Source organism: Condylostylus longicornis, unplaced genomic scaffold, assembly GCF_029603195.1.
Source record: "Condylostylus longicornis isolate FDR11 unplaced genomic scaffold, ASM2960319v2 ptg000034l, whole genome shotgun sequence".
Lineage (NCBI taxonomy): Eukaryota > Metazoa > Arthropoda > Insecta > Diptera > Dolichopodidae > Condylostylus > Condylostylus longicornis.
Window position 1 is genome coordinate 784,644 of NW_026578003.1, and position 20,755 is coordinate 805,398.

Consider the following 20,755-nt stretch of genomic DNA (forward strand, 5'->3'; position numbering starts at 1 on the left):
AGTTATTAGAAAATTCAACCATTATTGTTTTAATTAAAATTGAATTTGTAAAAATAATATTTTCAATTTATTTTTCATAAGTTATAATTTTTCCCATAATTCTCACAAGTTTTCCATAATTACAACACGTATAAACGCAAAAAATAAGACAATATTTTAGTTCATCACAGCGTAACATTTTAGTGATGGATGATTGTTCACAAAACGACAATAATCGATATTTTGTAAAATTTTGTAAATGATTATCGGACATATTAATTTTACTTTTCTATTAGATTTAACTAGAAGGTGACTTCGAAAAACAGTTAATCCGTTAACAAAACAGTTTTATTAGTTAAACATTCCAAGACGAAATGATTTTTTATATCCCCATTGTATAAAATACGGTATTGTATGAAATATCTGCTAAATCGTTAGTGCTAGACTTAAATTTACGCAGTATGCTGCTGTCAAAATAAAATTAGCTCTATATATGTAAATGTGCACTACCGCGATAGTGCTGCACAGCAAACGCATCAGTTTCGAATTCCTAATTCCAAACGTGTTTTGTTGACAATTTTTGTTGTTATTAACGATTAAATGAATAATGTTGGAAATACGGTAATTTTGATTAACGAACACAGCCATTAAACAAACTTTTTCCAAAAACAATTTTGGTTAATTTTCGCTAATTTTTTGTTATAATAATTAGTTTTTCTATTTTTTTGTAATTTAAGTAATCCTTATTCAAATCCGAATATTGAAACCTTTGGCTAAATGTGTATTTGGCTAAATGTGTGTATTTAGCTTAACGCTAAATGTGTTGAGTGCCGATATAAACCACTCAACTACTGATATTGTTATGTACTATTCGATACTTTGAAGTAACAGAATTATCGATAGTGTTGCCAACATAACAAGAACTTGTTATTTTATACACTAAGAAGTTTATTTTATAGTAATTTATAGAAATCTCAGCCTTTTTTTTTGTTATTTTATTTTGATAAGTGTATGATTGTTGTTTGTTATAGATGTGAGAACATGTCCATACTACTATGATTTAGTACTGAAAAAAGCTAAAAAAGAACAAAAGAAACGACTGACTTTCATGTTTTAATTAATCAATCCAATTTTAATTTTTCATATACGTTATGTATATTTTGTTTTACATCTTTTCACGTCTATAATATGCGTTTGGAATACATTAAAGCATGCCGTTTCCTTTATATTTCATTCTTTGTATAAAAATAATTACTAAAAATGTCAAAATATCTTGATTAAGTTTTATGAATTTAATGAGTGTCATTAATATAAAGACATTTATATTTTTATTATTTTTAGAACTCAAAACTGTGTGTGTGTAAATAAATTGAATTTATTAAAATTTAATTTTCCCTTTAAAAGCGAAATGCATAATTAAATTTAGTTTAAGGAAAATTAAAAAAATTGCTTTATATACAATATGAACGAACGCCGTATACTTTTTGGAAAGGTTCTTGAGAAAACAGGAAGGAAGGAAGGAAGGAAGGATAATTTTAACATTTTGTGATAAACATTTAATTTTTGACGAATTTACTCATGAGTGATTTTTATCATGTAGGTTCGTTATCTTAATAAGGGAAAGGAAGGATGAAATTTTTTTGATTTGATACAATTTTTTCGTTTGTATTTTATGGAAAATGGCATTTAAAAAGGTATACTTTAATATATCACAAGAAATTCTAATGGGGTAATATATACTTTTCAAAAAATTAAATTTGTTTAATGATTCCACTCAAAATTTTTTCACTTAAAGTCGAAAATGGTACTTTATAGACGGCGGAGGATAAGGTTAATTAATTTTGATTATGTAAAACTAATGTCATATTGTATAATATTAAATTAATTTAAAGAAAATTTGTACGTTGAACAATTTTTCTTAACAAATAAATAAATGTGCTATCAATCAAAAATCCAGCAACAGAAAAAAAGCATTAAAAAATCATTTGATTGACATTATGTGCCGATATTTCCTCTAGATTATTTTAAAAGTAAATGCAGTCTATAAAAATTTTAATGGAAGTCGTGTTATTTTTTAAATTATAAATAGGAACGTATACAATCACATTTAGAAATTCGTTGCGTTTTTCTTTTATTTTGTAAAATCGTTTTCACGTGTATGAAAATGTGGGGCAAATTTAAACACAAAAGAAAAATATTATAATAATAATAACAAGAATTTGAATAACAATTAAAATTATTGACACTCGCATTGTTTATAAGTATTTGTACATATATATAGCACACTTTAGTTACATAATATTATGAATTTACGGGATTGGATTTTAAAAGGAATATAAATGGATACATGGAATGAGAATTTAAAATAGAACGTTAATATAAAAATCATGTTATGACGACCACCCATGGTCTAGTTCTGAATGTTACACAATTGATAAAAACTGAACGTACATTTATTCGTCATGCATTTTTTCAATAAAGTAATCAATAAGTAACAATGACATAAAGTGATAACTGTGCATGTATTGACATATTTCCAGCGACATAACCTAAAATTTTGTTGTGTTAATGGATTTTAAAAATAAATTTATTTTAAATTTTCAATTGCTCTCAATTTTTATTTAAATGCATTTTCAATAATAAAATATAAAATAAAAATTTAACTGTGGTATTGCTTTTTGATTTCTGTACTTTAATCTATTTTCATTAATTAATATTAATAGTGTTGTATGAAACTAAAATAATCGCATTTGGTCAAATATTTTGCTTGATAATTGTTCAAAGCTTTCTTACATTCACGTTATTTTGACATTTAAATTGGTGTAATTATTAAAAATAATTAACTTTAATTAATTCTTTAATAAATTTACTTCTAAATTATTTAAATTACCGAATACTTTACGAGATTTTTACGATTTAATCAAAAATTTTATAAAATACAATTATTATTTTTTGATATCTAATGAAATTTTTTATTGAGTGTTACCGTTTTACCGTATTTTTAATTTTTATTATCAAAATTTCGGTATAATTCAAAAATATCAATGTAAATCAAAATCGGCAATATTTGGTTTTCAAAAATGACGTAAATAAAAGTTACACTTTATATTTTTGACATTAGATTTTTTCGTCTCTTTTTTTGTGTTTCTTGTTCTTTAATTTTTTGTTTACGTTTAGAAATTAAAAAATAAGAAAAAAATTAATATTTTTAAAACAAGTTTTCTAATATCAACACTTTCATTGAATTTACTCATTATTTGCTAAAATAGAATAAAAAAAAACATTAAAAAAAAAATCATTAAAAACCGCTTTCAGTACGTGTCGAACAGAGCATTTGAATTCGTTTTAATTTAAGAAATTTATGTCATCTTCTCTTTCGTTTGGAATTTTATAGAGTTCATTAATGCCATAAATTTTAACTTATTATTCTAAGCAAATATAATTGGTAATTTAAAAGTGTGCAACTTTGTATTGTGCTCATGAATTGTGTGGATTTGTGCACTGTTAAATTACAATTAATTCATATTTGAAAAATTTTCTCTATGTTACTAATTACATATTAGCAATCATTATTAATATTTTATTTTAGTTATTATCTTAAATTCAATCAATTTTCTTTTTTGAAGTTTGATTTCATACACGTGATATTGAAGTATTTTTGAAAAAACGCGATTATTTTTCTGAAGTTTTTTAAAACGGTTGAAGTTAAATGTGTTCATAATTAAATGTGATAATTTATAAGTGATGATACAATATTCAACTCTACCTTATTTTACTCTGCCCGTTTTCAGTTTGCTGGCAAGAGAAAGTAGTTTTTCCATTCAGAATAGGTTTTAAGTTTTGTTAAATTTATTTGATGTGTTCTGTGTAATTAAAATCAGTATTAATATTAGAAAATTTTTTGTTCATCTTGTTGATATTTTGAACACTAAAATTTAAAAGTGATGGTGTGGAAACATCACAAAATCTACTTAAAGAACTTCTATATAATTTTAAACTAAAATTAAATAAAAGTACACGTGATATTCTATATCAGTAATGATAAAACTTTCACTGTTAGTGCACTTAAGATTTAAATTAAGAAAATGTGACACTTTTGCATTTATACCTTCTATTATTATTACTTATCGTCGGTTAAAAAGCAGAAAGCATTAAGTCAGGAAACTGTGTTTTGAGTAAAGTCAATTTGAAAAAATCGTGAAATTGTAAAACTAATCAATTAGTGCAATGGGATTGGTCTCTTTAATTTCTGGATTTATAAACTACATTCTGGATTTGCATGATTTTTTGCCACAACAAAGATTATATTACTCTGATTTAATTCATCTATGAAATCCGAATTCTCAAAAAATGCACTTAGTGCTTTCTGATTTTTAACCGGTGTGAATGAAGGTGAACTATAGTTTTTGTAATTCTACAAGTTTCGAGTAAATCATTTCAAAACTTCTGTTTATGCTATAAACCCATTTTCGTAAAAATTGTAAATGATACCTTAATTCACTCGTATCTTCAACTGTTATATGCTTTACTAATTTGCATAACTGGTGGTTGTGTGTATGTCATGGGTTTTTCTTATATGATTTTGTGTTATAGAAATTGGAAATAATTTCAATATTATAATCAAATTATTTTTTTAAAAATATCATCTATATGCAAATTAAATGAATTTATTGGAAATTTGGTGTTTGTTACAAAGAATTTAAGTTTTTCAAATATAATTTCGCATTTGACATTGCAATCTCGAAAAAATTAATCGTAGAACGAAAATACAAAATACTCAACACCATTCCTATTTGAGTACTTATTGAAAGTAGTTTAATGTGCTACATTATATAATAACATGGGCTGAATATATAATTTTAAAGGGAACACATAGATTGTTGTTTTTATATTTGTTATTCTCTTCAACTCTAAATATTGTATAACAGTCACAACACGTCATACAATAATTTTAAATATTTCAGTGTTATTGTAAATAGTGTGCAAAATTTTAATTTAAATTTTAAATCAATATTAATTTATTTAGTAAGACAATTAATTTACATTAAAACTTTTTTCATTAATAATTTATTTCTAAAGTTTAGTAATTCAATTCTTATTTAATTAATCGATTAAAATGATTTATGAAAGTTCTTTGCTCATACTCTACCAAATTATAACTCGTTGATATTAAATTGACCCTTTTTATGAAAATTAAATTCAAATAGAAAAAGTAATTTTGTCCCTATCAAACTTAATGCTTTTGAAAATCTACAAAAACTTTTTTCATTAGAAATTCATCAAAAATACTATTATTTTCTCTTTCTTTTATATTACATTTGAAGTTTTTAATGTATATAATAAAGTTTTGCTTTATCCATGTGAGAAACGAATAAATCACGTGATTTTTATAAATTTGTAATTACATAAATAAATAATATAAATTTGGTTTTCAATTGTTTTTTTATGTGAAATGTAGTAAATGTGTAATGGAATGTGCAAGGACAATAATAACAGTAAGCAATAAAAAAGTAAATAAATAATAATTTTTTTAATATAATGTACATGAACGTAACAATTTACGTTCAACCAGACGAGAGTGTGTGTCAATGTCAGTAACAAAATGTAAGTTGATTTTTTCACTTAATATTGCTTGGAACAGTGTTGTCAATGTCAAATCTATGCAGTTGTTTTTGATATTTCACTATAAAAGGATTCGTAGTCGTAATGCTACCAAATCACCAATAATTAATAATATTGTTAATTAAGTTAGCTAATTGCTTGGTAAGTAATTAATTTGAAATTTATGACTTGCAAATAAGTTGCTTACCTCATACGATTTGACACTTCTAGATTTCATTTTTTGAGGGTGCGTGGGTTTTTGTAACAGCTATGTTAACTTGTAATTAGTGATATTTTGGAATTTCAAAACTAGCCAAAACGTATAATTGTGCCAAATATTTACATGAAATTAAATTTTGAAAGTAAGAATGGCATTAGTTATTTGTTGATCTAAATTAAATATTTTCACTATTTTCATCATTAAAAAGCCACCCGTTATTCTCTATGCATGTATGGTCTACATATTTATTGGAGTTTTTTCGGTATATGCACAAATATTTGAATTTGACTTTTTGTTTTTTTTTAGTTCACAAGGTTATTTCTGATATCTACATATAAAATATTCAAAAACAAGAAAAAAATGAAAAGGACGTCATGTAGATTTATATGGAATATAAAATTACTATAACTGTTAAGAATATTCACTATACTCGTATTAATGTTATTTTGCTTTATATTTTATTTTACATAAAAAAATATTATTTATTTTATTTTCTTATATACATTCTATGTACTTTTTATATCCATTTAATAATTTATTAGATTGTGTGCACACGCAGTGAAAATTGTCCATTTTAATATTTCTGAAAAAAGAAAAAAAAATCTTTAATAAAATAAAAATTAATCAAAGTTTGACTTTCTTATTAAATTGATTCGATTTATATGAAAATTAATAAGCAATACAATTTATATTAAAGTACATGAGATTTTTACAGAAAATTATTAAATTGTGAATTAAATTGTGAATTTTCGAATAAAAGTAGCAATTAATGGCATTGAATTTAATATAGGCGAATTCATTTGTAAACTGTCTTAGGTTGTTATTGGAAAATGTTGTTAAAAAGATTATATAAATTCCATGAAATCAATTTTCGTTGTTAGTTCTATAATTACAAGCAAAAACTGACTAATTATGTCTTAATAAAATTTTATATACAAATTAGACATTTTCATGTGCTTCCTATGAGTTGTTAAAAAATATTATAATAACATGGATGTCAACAACAACCACTGTTACCTTATAATTATTATTTAACTCATGTTCCCTGTATTAATCAAGTATTAATATTGTCAGACAATAGTAATATATAAAAACTTTTGAAAATTATATTGTAAATATTATTTTGTGATTAAATTAAAATGAAAAGGACAAATTAGGAAAGGAAGTCCCTTGACAAAATGTATAATGGTTTAAGCAAATCTGACATATGAATATAATTTTAAGCAGTTTATTTTACAATAAAATTTTCAAATTATTAAATAAAATAATAATTAATTTCTAATTTTCTTTTCAGGAATGTTAAAGAGAGGGCAAAATCATCAATTATTATCAATTACAATATTTTTATCGTATATGTTGGACATCATTTATTAATTTCTATACATTCAATTAAATCATTTTTTTAAGTATTAAAATTATTAAGATTTTTCAAATAGTAAATGCACATTAACACGTTTCGGATTTAAAAAAAAAAAAACTATAAAGGAATTAGAATTCTTCATACAGGTATGTTAAAAAATTTTGTTACAATTTAGAACATTTTTGTACTCAGTAAGATTTAAATTTGAATAATTCTAATTTTTATTTAGTGTTAAGTTAAGTGATTTTAATGTCAACATTTTTTTTTAAATTTCTATAAAATGCATTTAATTAATGTATGAGACATCAGTTAAATGACGCCATCATGATTTTGAAACTATGAACATTAAGAAATAAAATTTATTTCGAATTTTTTTTTTCTTTTTTGAATAGTGCACAGTATTCCTTACAGTAAAAGCATTATTGAATTAATAATCTCATTGGCTGGTTTGCACTATCCCCTTTTGAGATTTCAAAGAGAATGGGTGCCATTTTGTTGTCACTCCTCATATAATAAGGGTTAATTAAAACTTATTTCGAATGAATCAATAATTTATTTTTTATATTAATTTTAATTTCAAAATTTATGTTGATCAGCTCTATATTCAAATTTTATGTAACATAAATGTATGTAGATTAGGACTTGATTACCACAGTTGTTGTATTTAAATTTTAAGTTTGAAACTGTTTTTCAAATTTTACATAGCAATTATACGAGTCCAAAACATACCTTGAATTGATCATTGTAAATTTTCTGGATCGATAATTTTATTTAAACCACGTAAACATAAATAGAAACCAAAAAAATCCTTAAAAATATAACAAAAGTTTTTATATACACTTAGTCAGTATATAAAAATCTAAATTTAAAAATAAATAAAATCTTAAGAAATTTAAAACTTTATTTTGTAATAAAAAGATGTTTTTTTTCTATTCTTTTTAATTAGTTCATTTAAAAAACATCATTTTTTTTTTAAATACTCGTAGTTATAGAACGGAAAATCTTCAGTTAAAGGATAATAAATCTGGGCACATAAAAGTTTATATTTTGCTTATTGAATTTCATTTCAAATGCTTACCAATATATAGGGAAAATATTTTTCCTTCAAGTTTAAATTTAATATTTTGTCTATTGCATTTTAAAGTTTTTATATTTTTTTTTCTTTTTAAATTAATGAAGATATTTTTAAAATTGTTTTCCAAGAAAAATAATTTCTTCTTCTCTTTAATTTTATTCCAAGCAAAATTTTCATTTTATTTGAAACTTTTCTCATATAAAAAAAGATTCTTTTCTAAGAAATTAAAAAGGAAAAAAAATAAAAAAAAAAAACAATTTTTTTTTCTCAATTAATTTTATAATTTTCTAAAATAATTGAAAGAAAAATTTTATTCGATATTATGTAAAAGAAGGCAGAATGTATAAAAATATTTGTTGAGATGTTAAGGATTTTTTGGTAGGAGTCCCATTGAGAATTAAAATTTACTTGTTAAAATTTAAATTTAAAACTTAAATTTTCGGGATAGATTTGTGTTTTTGGGCCAAAGCAACAGATTAGCAAAGCCCTCTTATCGAATAAAGAAAAATGTTGAATAATGTCTTAAAGTCGAACTATTCCATTATTTTTTCTCTAGGGACACATGAAATCACTCACTAATGTATTGTTACAGAAACTAGCTAATTACTTAATACCTTGGAAACAAGTTTTGTGACAAGTTTTTTTAGCGACATACGGCAAAAAATACTCCAAAAACGATTAATTTCGGTGATATTCCCGAAAAAATGATTAAACGCTACATTTTTGTTTAATTTGTTCATTATGTTAATCCTCAGAAAGAGCTTAAAAGTTGTATGTTAATGCCTTGTGTCGATTTGTTGGCGATCAAAAAATTTTAATAAAATGTGATTTTTGTCTTATTTTACAATTTTGGTTTTCTATCAGGCTTCAAAATCACCACATATTTCTAAATTAATCTTCGCACTCATATATCACAGTTAAGGATCAATTGTTGTTTTTATAATAATTGTTGTTTTTATAATTTAGAAATTTGACACAATAATAACGGTTGCCATGAATATTTTCTTTATTTTTAGCATAATAAATTTTCCATATTTTTTATTTAACTGTAATTTTTTTTTATAATTCTCATAACTACTTAAAATTAATGAAATATTTCACGGTTATTTTTGGAATGTATAAACATGTTTATATGAATAAGATAACAGTATAATACTTTGGGCAAATATTTAATTTTTTATTTATTTAGAATTGATGCTGAATTTTTTTTTTAAATTTAATTAAAAGAATGTAAAAATAAAAAATTAGGGCAATTTTTTTTGTATAATTCTTTGCATTAAACTTTTTATATTTGAAATATTTTATTTATTTATGTATGTGCATTTGTGTGTGTTTAAATACAACAAGTGTTTATAAAAGTGATGATTTATTATGATTTTTGTCATCAGTTATAAAAACTTTGTTTTTTTTTTGACTACTTGAAAACATTATGCACATTATAAAAATTTAAATCTTGTGTTTATTTCAGCACCTACGAATTAAATGTAAAAAAAGTCTCAGATAAAGCATTTAAATATGCAAATATTCCTGTTATCTCTCCTATTTATATTGTAACAGTTAAATTTGATTTAAAAGTGAAAGAAGTTAAACTGGTTTTTTTTTTATTACTGTTTGTTTTTTATTTTTACTGTTAGATTTTATTTTTACTGTTATGTAAAGAATGATGATGATTTACGTTTTTCAAATTTTTTATTTTAAGTCTTAAATAAAAATGATTTATTAACGGAAAATTGTGAAAATTGTGCCAAATACGAGAAGAGAGAAGCAAATAAAGAGAACAAAAAGTAGAGTACTATGACTTTGAAAATATTTTTTTTGCAAATCAGTTAACCTTAAGATATTGGTGCGAATCACAAACCTTCTTGAATGCCATTTTGAATGTTCATTGCGGTTAAGAGCGCGGAATTATTAAAGTAAGCATAGCAGTTCTAAAATTAAATGACTAACTTTTCCTTGATATACGGTCATTAGTTCGCGGTATTGGTGCATGGACACTAGCTAAGCTATTTTTTAAATTACTTAGAAATACTTCAGAGTACTTAAATTACTTAGATTATTTCGTATAATTAAAACACAGTTTTGTGAAAAATTTTAAGAATAGTTCTAGATTGACGAGAGAATTCCTATACCAGACATCAATCTGCACCACGAGTCAGTTTAAAATGAAAAAAAATGCGGTCCAGTTATATAATTTTAATATTTGAAATGGAATGGAAATTTTATAATATCCTTTCTTTCGGATTACTGTTTTGTGCTCATAAATAAAATTTCACAATATTCTAAATGAAAGAAAAAAATTGTGTTTTAAACTTCGAAACTGCTTTTGAGTGATGACAAAATTGTAAACAGTTTGTGAGAATATTTTTTTTTTTTCGTTTTCTTTATCAAACAAATGTTTACTTTTTTAATAAATATTTCCTGGCATATTTAACTTTGATAGTAACTAGTTTATACAACATTTTTCATTTGATTAAATAAAAGGTTTCTAAAAATAAGTTTATTTGAATTCTAAAAAAACTATAAAAATTAGGGCGGTGTATTAAGAATTTCAAGCAAAGGTTTATATTTTTTTTTTAATTTTTATTAGAACATGAAAATCTAAAACTCAATTAATATTATGTCGTTAAGTCGCAAATTTTCGGCATTTTAATTTTTCTAAAAAATTCTTTTGGTTTAAGTTCAATAAGGAGAGTATAAGAATTCTTCAATAAGAAGAATGTTTTAAAATGTAAGTTTTATTTTGTAGTTTAAATTGTCTGTGGTTTGATTTCAAACCCCGAAAATGAAATGACAATAAATTTAAGTCGATGTTGGTCAAATTCATGGAAGTGAAAATATTTAAATTTAAAAATTAAATTTTAAATATTTTTCATAAAAAAGACAATTTTAAGGAAACAAAAGTTTTACGTCTTTACATTCCAAATTATAACACGTATATAACAAGTGTTTCACTTTACACAAAAAAAAACTAATTATGAAAATAGTTGGCGGATAAAATATAAAGTGTTATACGAGTACGCTTGTCATGTTTATATACTTATACGTTTGTCATGTGTATTTTGTGTTACTTTGTTATTATTGTGTTCGCACCATCTATGACATATATGTATATGACAATTTTGTCAAAATGCCAAATTTCAAGGTCAAATAATTCTAATTTGTTTCCATAATTAATATTATATTTTTTTTTTGTTTTTAATTTCATTTTACAATAGTATTAGTATCGAAATTTTACTCATATAAACAAAATGTATATGAATATATGCATATATACTACATACACACTCTTCTGAATAAATGTGAGTACATGATGTGTACATTATGTCACATGACGTCTTTTAATGTTCCTTATGACATTAATTAAAACAAAAAAATTATCTGATTTTATTTAATAAAGTGAAAATAAGAAACAAATCTCAGCGATTTTTGCCGATCAGCTCTAATGATTTTTTAATATTTCTTTAATTGACATTTTTTATTTTTATTTCTTTTTTAAACAAAAAAGTAATTACCTAATTGTATACTACAGTGAGAAAATAACCACATGTTAAGTACATACATACATAAAATTTTATAAAAATTTTTAAAATTCCTTAAAATAAATTTAATTGCAATCAAAATAAAATTATGGAATTTGTGACGGGGGGAAATTACAAAATCAAAAAACAAAACAGAAAAAATTTTAATGAAGAAATTCTACATGACGTAATTTTCTTTTTGGCCTATTTTTAAAAAAATAAAAATTTTGGCAAATAATGTGCTTTGAAACTCTATTTATCCTTCTTTTCGTCTGTTGGCGAAACGCCTGCATCCGCCAAACTGGAATGCTGAAAATATAATTAGATCACCCATAAGCAAATTACAGTCTTTTCTAGGAAAACATTTTTCCGTGTCACCTTTCAAATTCAAATTATACTGTCCTTAAAAGTTCGTAAAATTTGTAACTTTTTGCAAAAAGGGGTTGGAACCGAAGATAATTTGTAAATTTTTGAAAATTAGAAATGCAAAGATGAAAGATGAAGAAAACCTGAAATTTTAACATTTTATGAATATTAATAAATATTTAATTTAAATAGAGCAAATATTTGTTTTTTACCTTCCCTACTTTCTAGTTATTATGTCACAGGGTTTGTAAATGTACGCAAAAATTAAACTATAAAAGTTCCTCTCTTCGAAAAGCCTTTGATACCTTCTGCGTTTAACTAAATTAAATGGCAACACAATTCAATCGTTATAATGGCTCTTTGAAACCTCTAAAATAATCCTAAATGTATGCAATCATTATAGCATTTAAACCTAAAAATATAATTAAAAACAATTAGACTTTAATTAAGTTAAAGTAAAAAATGTGCTATTTTACATGCCCATTAGTTTCATTGGCTACATTTTGTTATAATGTTTATTTTCCAAGGTAAATTTATTATAATTATGGATCTACATGATATTGCCTTTAAATTTTTACATAACGTACGTAATTAACATCACTCATGTCTGTAAATAATTTTTTTTTTTTTTGAGATAACTGAAGATAATTTTCAATTTATTTCTTATACTCTGTAAAATTTTAAATTCCTCTGATATAATTATTTTGTGCGGATTTTCGTAGAAATATTTTGAGCCTGAAGCACCTCTTCAAATAAGAATTTAAAGAAAATGAAAGGTACGAGTATTAGTTCATATGGAACGTGCTGTTAAAACAGATTGAGTTTTATCTTAAAGAAGGCGAATCAAATTCTCAAAAAAAAAAAAATTAATCAAAAAACTAAATAATAATTAAAAATTTATATTAATTAAAAATAATTACAATTAAAGTATTTCAGTAAAAAAAAGAAAGAATTCTTATTTTTAGAATTTTAATTTTTCAAAAAATATTTTATTTTTTTTTTATGTTTTAATGTTAAATAAAGAAGTAAATGGTAACAAATGAAACCCTTTATATAATTTAATTTCTTTACCACAATCCGTTAGAAAATTAAGTGGATGAAATTATTAAATTAAAATTAAAATCTTCTTAATTATATTATATATTATTTAGTTGGATAAACTTGTGTTCCGAGTTAGATAGCCCCATATTAAATTCATGATGCAAGTTTCCATTTAATTAAAAAGGTTGATCGAATTCAACGTTATGCCGGTATAATAATTAAAGTATATTTATTTATTCCTTAAACTCAAATATTTTTTTATGTTGAATTTCAAGGGCTTATTTAAATTTATTCAATATTCATATATAAGCCAACAAGAAATATAAAAATATACAAACACTGACCATAAAGAATATTTAAATTTTGTTTTTCATTTCATTGTATGTGTAAAATTCTAAAAGAGATTTTATTCCATAACAACAGTTCTGTTACCATTACTCGTATTTTGTTTCTTTTAAAAGGGCATGTGGTGTTGTACAAACCTTTAAATTTTATATTAAAAAGTAGGTGAGAAGCAACTAAATTCGAAAATATTTTCCCTAATATTTTTCTTAGAATGTATAATAATTTCTTTGAGCTAAAATTTCAAGGTAATAAAAAATAATTGCGGAAATTATTAAGAATTTTGTAATATAACTTGTTCTATAATTTGCGTATAAAATGAACTGAAGAATGGGGGTACCATTACAGGCGACTTAACTTAAGAGAAATAACTTAATTTAAGAGAATTAAATTAAGATAATTTTATACTCTAGTAAGTATTTCTTCCTAGCTAATGTAGTTTAGGTTATTAAAGATATTCTATAGTGATGGCCATTATATTTTGTCAATCAAAGTTTAATTTAAAATTTATTAAATTGTTAAGAGTAATTGGTACGAGTAACTATACACTTTTATTTAACCCATTTTAAAGATTTCAACTAAATTTAGTTTTAAATATGGGCTCAGGCTCTCATTTTCATTAAATTTTTCTTTCATGTAGCGTTATGTAATATCAAAAAATAATTTCTTTTTACAATTATGTAAATTTTTATTCAGAAATTTAAATAATCAAATTACAATGTTTAGATTGTTACTATAATTAAAAAATGAAAAATGATCCTTTTTTTTCGAGACCCTTATCATCGGCTTTTGTACACCAAGTTAATGTCAATCTCAAAGAGAAAATGGTTACGGTTTTCTTATATTTTTGTATTTTCAGTTTTTTCTTTTACAATTTTCTTAAAGAATTTCATAAAGAAGAAAATTTCTTTGGAGAAAATTTAGTCGCGTGGAAATTTGATTTTTTCTTTATATTTTTCCTTTTTTATTTTGTAACAAAGTCCTGTTTTTATTTACAGTTTTTTGCTTAATTATATGCAAACATGTAAGATTTTGTGCTTCTCTATAATTTGAAAAAGAGAAAATTTTAAGAATTTTTTTTTATTTTCATCTTTTTATCCCATTTATTTTTTATGATCTCCGGATATTGGATCCGGTATATTTTTTTTATATATGCCTTCTAAATTTGTACAAGTATGTGAAAATTATTTTAAATTTAAAAACTAAAATAAATATTGAATTTTTATTTAGAGCGTTACGTAAGATTAATTTGGGACTTAAAAATATTGCTAGAATAGATGCGATTGTTTATCACAAAATATCATATGAGGGCCTTGGAGCATTGGTTTTTCTGGGAGGGAAAAAGTATCATTAAATTGAGTTTGAAGTGTTAGTTAATTTAAAACTCATTTTTTTGTTCTAAATTTTGCTTGAATGTATATTATATTGAGCATATATTTAATTGCTACACTACTGCTGGAATTTCCATGAAGGATTTAAAAAAAATCTCAAATTTTTTCATATTTCCCTCAGTTATTTATAGAAACAAATTATTTAAAATTTTAATATATATTTTTGTGTAACGAGTATAACAAATTTTTATTCAAATATCTTATAATAAATTTCAATAATTTTTTTAGCACATTAAAACCAAAAAAAAAAAAATGTGCTTATTTATTTACACTGTTCATCTGTTCATCCTCTCATACGTCTTTTTACAAAAATTTGTACTCAATTTTAGATAGAAAGCAAATCTTTTAGCTCTTGTAAACTTAAATTTTATGGAAATTCTAAGAAATGCCATTATTTTGAACATTTATTCTGTCAAATTTACAAAATATCGAATTTTTTTTTTAAATATCGAAAATACAGAAAATAGTGACTTCCTTTTTCTACAACGAAATAGGTTAGGAGGTAAAAATTACATGCTGCTTAAAATTAATCATTATCATCATCAAACTTTCTTCTCTTTTTTTATATATTTCAACACTGCTTTCTTCATATAGGCGCTAGTAGGTAAGCTGTAAGTCTTGACATTATTATATAATTTGTTTTGTTAATATAAAAATGATTTTTCTATAGTCTGCCTAATTTTCCTCTATTTACCACTGATTTAACAATCTAATATAATTACTCTTAATTTTCTGGTCATCTTAAGGGTATGCCATAATTATAACATACTGATATTATGTGAATAGGATAATGTTTTAAGTTTTTACAAAAAATTTTTTCGTTTTGTCTTTTTAATTCAATGGAAATGTGCTACTTTATAAACCAATCTATTTCGATCCGAATATTTTTTTTTTAATAAATGATCGGGCAGAAATTTTTTTATATATTTTTGTTAAATAAATTTCTTTTGGTCAAAAAAAAAATTATTTCTCCTTCACTTATTCCTTGTGCTTAGAACATTTTTAATATTTCATTGGATACTCTTCACACACACCCTATCAGGCATAGCACGTTTCAATTTATGTATGTACAAAATATTTTGTGTTATACATATATGTGTATAAATACAATCAAAAGATTAATATCCGTAAGTTCTATATACATGAATTGATTTACATACAACAAGTTTTCCGCTTTGAACAAGTTTCAATCCGATTTTTTTCAGTTGAAATTTTATACGTAGCCTTTTTCTTCTTCATTTCTTTAAATATGATATATTTGTGGGAGAGAGAGAAAGAGAGAGGAAAGCAAATGAAATATAACTAATATCAATTAATCCATTAAGATTAATAGAACTGATGTTAGTAATGAAGTCTTATTTAATTGTTCTGTGGCTTTCTGTGGTTTCTTATTTTATTCTCTCATATTTTATCTTATAAAAAATTTCATCTTCAATAGAATAGAATGTTGTGTCGCGAATTTATATTCTTACCGTTTATATATGGTATTCAAGAAATTAAGTGAATTATTTTAAATATTAAGTGTTTTACGAATTTGTAATTCAAGAAATCAAATATTTTAATGAGCATTTCCTATTTAAGTATTAAATAGCATTTAATGTAATTAGAAATTTTAATTACTTGTGAAGTATGATAATAAAATTTTAAATTTTAAACTTAGTAAAGTACTTATTATCGTTTTTAAGTGCAGTATTAAATGTATTTTTACAGTGTAAGAGAAATCTTATGCCAATATTAGTAAAATTTTTTGTTCTAGAGAAAATTCTAGAGAAAATTATTAAACAATAGCAATAATTTTAATAATTTTTAATTGTTTTACAACGATTTATTATTGCATCATTTCGTCTTTTTAAGTCGTACATTAAAATTTATGTGAATTATTTTTTAAAAAATAAAACAAGTACTAGAAAAAATTAAAATTTATTATTTCTAAAAATTTTTTTTTTTTATTGTATTTTTGTGAAGTTTCGATAATCTAAGATCTTGTCATGTGAAAATTTTTTTTTAAAGTTAGTTATGCATAATAGACGCGTACATGATTTTTCCTTAAAGGCAAAAAATATGAATTTTTTTTTTTTTTGAAATAATATTTTTGTATATAGAACACAAAATTTTGTTTTTGAGGCAAAAAAACTATAGAAGGAAATTTTGAAGGAAAAACTAGAGAAGGGAAGTGCTTCATAATTTATTTTTTTTTTCGATATAAATAATTCGATAAAAATTTGGAAGTATATTGCATGATTTGATTATAAGTTTTGCTATTTAACTATATTGAACTTGCTCTTACGTGAGAAATGAGTTAGTTTTTATCCCCATTATGCGGACATGCTTACACGTGATAGAGTTTTGATGCGTTGTCTCATGTTTTTTATAGGTTACAAATTTATTAAATGTAAATATTAAGATTTAAATTTAAGTATGGAACAGACTTAGTTTAGTTAAGGAGCACCCTTTGGGAAGTCTATGGAATATAAAAAACAAAAATAAACTTTTATAAAGCTTTTCATTAAAAATTAAAGTTCGCAATTTTATTTATGTGACCGCCAGTTGACCTTAGAACTCAAAACGATATTCGTTTTCAAAGATTATAATTATAGAATTTTATATTTTAAAAACATTTTTCGTTGTTTCTTTATGTCGTTTATCGCCCAAAAATTCTCGAGTCATATATTCGGCCTTAATACTAATTATAAATCGATTTGTGTGTGCAATAATTTCAAAAAAACCTTCCACTTCGTACTGATAAAGAGTAGTAATGTGCTTAGTTAAATAAAATTATTTTATTTTGAATTCATTTTAATTTAATGAAATTATTTCTCATATGATATTTTTGCACTCTAATTTATAATAAATGCCTCCATTCCATTTACACTTGTGTATTAAAAAAATTTCATATAAGAAATGTCAAAAATGACAAATCAATTGAAAACACAACGAAAACAAAAACATGATAAAAAAAAATGAATTAATATTTTTTTTGCCCTTTATCTCTGCTTTTTATTTAACATGTCACAATGTTAAGTGTAAAAAAAGAAAAAAAGTATTACATAAATTTTTTGCGAAAATTTATTAACCATAAATTTGATTTTTTTTTTTCTTTTCATTAGAAATTATATGTTTTCTATGTATGTATGCATGTATGTGTGTATCTTATATTTTATTTGCAATGTCATCAAATTGTTATTGTATTCAATTGAAATTTATATTCTCGCTTGTTTTATGTGTTTACCCCGCTTCATTTCCCCTAAAAGTATGCATTTCCAATCTCAATCCAATTCTCATTCAATTTTTTTATTTTTTCTTGTTCAAATCCGTTTTATTATTATTTTATTTTTCATATTTTCAATTTAATATTATATACTATTATATTTAATGATTCAATAATATTTATAAAAAGAAAAAAAAAAGAAAAGTAATGCCAATCAAAAGTGTATCATAAATTTGAATAGAACAAAAAAAAACAAAAAACCATAAGAATAATAAAAATTGTAAAAATATGTGCTTGTTTTAATTTGCCGTAAATAAAATTCAAATTAATAATTATTGTGGTTTGGTTTTGTTATAAATTTCTTATACATTTTTATTGTTATATAGAAAAAAAAAAACAAAAGAAAAAAAATTGAAAACTTTACTTATTTCAATTATATTTGAAAAATAATTCTAATTTTTTATTTTATTTTGGGGTTTTAATTGAAAGAATTTTTATTATTATAGCTATGTTTGTGTGTGTGTACAATATTTTGGTTTGAATATTCAATTTTTTCTTTTTATAAAATAGTTAGCTATTCTCATTTCTTTAATTTTTCAATTTAGATTGACAAGGTTCAAAAATATTTTAATTTATTATTGTTTACACTCAATATTTTTCTCCGTGTGAATGAACACATGTGTGTGTATAGTGTCATAAATGAATATTGAGTATTGTTTGTTTATTTTGCCTTTTTCTAAATTTTAATTTATTAATTTCTAATAAAATTTATTTATTGATAAAATATGATGAAGAATGATTGCAAAGATAATAAAAAAAAAAAAATAAATAAAAAAAAAATAATAAAATTTTCATTATTTTCATTTTTTTTATAAACAAATATTAAGTTAAATTTAAATATTTTAACATATTTGACATTTTAAATTGATTTTGGGTGACATCTGTTAATAAAATTTGGAAATTTGGAAATTTTCACTATATATATGTATAATTTAATAAATTAATTTATTTCCTTTTTTTTTGTTGTTCTATTAATTGTTATTTATGAAGCTGCAGGGTTTTTATTTAAAAAATTTTGACAAAGAAATTAATTCCAAAATTTTTTGTAAACTTTTAAGATTTTTCAATGTTTCCATTGAAAATTTGCAAGGATTTGGGTAAATTTTAAATTATGTATTAATTTTGATAATAATTCAAAAATAGTAAAAAAATTATCAAAGTATTGTAAATTTGGTTAATTAAGGTATTTAAAAATAAAAGTACTTTCCCAGAACATCACCAATCACACGATTATGTCAAATATGTAAATCATTTTCATTTCCAAGTCATTTTCATGTTTTGTAATTCATAAATAAAAATGTACATTAAAATTAGTCATATTTTATTATTAGTTTCTGTAAATGCAATAACATGAGTAAATACAAAAAAAAAATCAAAACATGAAAATCATTTGCGTTAGACAAGAAAAATTGGAATTCATGACGCTAGAGCATTAAAAAATATTGGAATTCATGATTTGTGCAAATTATTTGCAAATGACGTTCTGGGACACAACAATTGTGCTATATATTTATGTATAATTATTAAGCTGGTTAATTATTAAGCTATATAGTTATACGGTTTATGCAAATTTTGACAGCTTAAATTTATGTCAAAATATTAATAAAAAAAAAACTTCAAATTACTTACCTATACCTTCAAAATAATTTTAAATTCTGTTTATGTTTGTGTTACAATAGAAAAAACGCAAAGGTTTTATTTAATTTAATCTTTAATAGTCAGAAAGTCGAATTGTGAAAGTTCAATATTGTATAAATTGATTACAATTATTTTCAATGTGGCATACTACCATTAATATGTTGTCTATTCAATTCATTGCCCTTTTATTTTTTGGATGCACAAGAGGTTGATTTTTTCTGTTAATGTACAAGTGTTTATGTATCTGAAATTATAACTTATAATATAGAATTACGTGAATTGTTATTTTTTTCTCTTAATCTCTCAAGATTTTATATTACTTTTAAAAAGAAAGATTTATAATTTATGAAGGACACATGAATGCAAGTGTTTACATATACTTTTAAGAAATAATTTTTTCTCATTAGTCTCAATCAATCTTAAATTATAGACCCATTAATCTTTTACTTTAAAAATTTAATAATCAATTAGTTTGAGTGATGTATGTAAGAGCACTTTATTATGTATTACAAAAAAATTAATATAAAATTAAATAATTGTATATAGTTATATACTTTTTTAGAAAATAAATTATATAAAATAAATCATTTTTTTTTATAGTCAAATTTTAAAGAAGTACGGTTTAAATAAATATTTAACATATATGCGCTTTATTTTTTAGAAATTGAAGTAGAATTTTCAAAAAAATTAAATTTAAGATAAATTACAAGAAAATTGAATTTTCCCCAAAAAAATTATTTGTGTAACAACGAATATGTATATATGTATACAAGGAAATACATGTATATATAAGGAAATTTAATATTTACTTTTTAAATTAATTGAAAGAAATCTGAGCAAAAAAGAAAAATATTATAATTAACTTCAAAATTTTATAGAAAAAATTTTATTTATAGAAAAGGGAAATTTGTATTATGTATAAAAAAATAAAACTCTATACAATTTATATAACGAAT

General features: G+C 22.8%; 1 long non-coding RNA gene across 2 annotated transcripts in view; it reads left to right on the top strand.

Annotated features, from left to right (window-relative positions):
- Nucleotides 1–20,755, top strand: part of LOC129608756 (uncharacterized) — a 92,971-nt gene that overhangs the window by 47,565 nt on the left and 24,651 nt on the right. For both annotated transcript variants that reach the window (XR_008696905.1, XR_008696904.1), the window contains exon 3: nt 7,095–7,306. This is a non-coding gene — a long non-coding RNA (uncharacterized LOC129608756). The remainder of the gene's footprint in view (nt 1–7,094; nt 7,307–20,755) is intronic.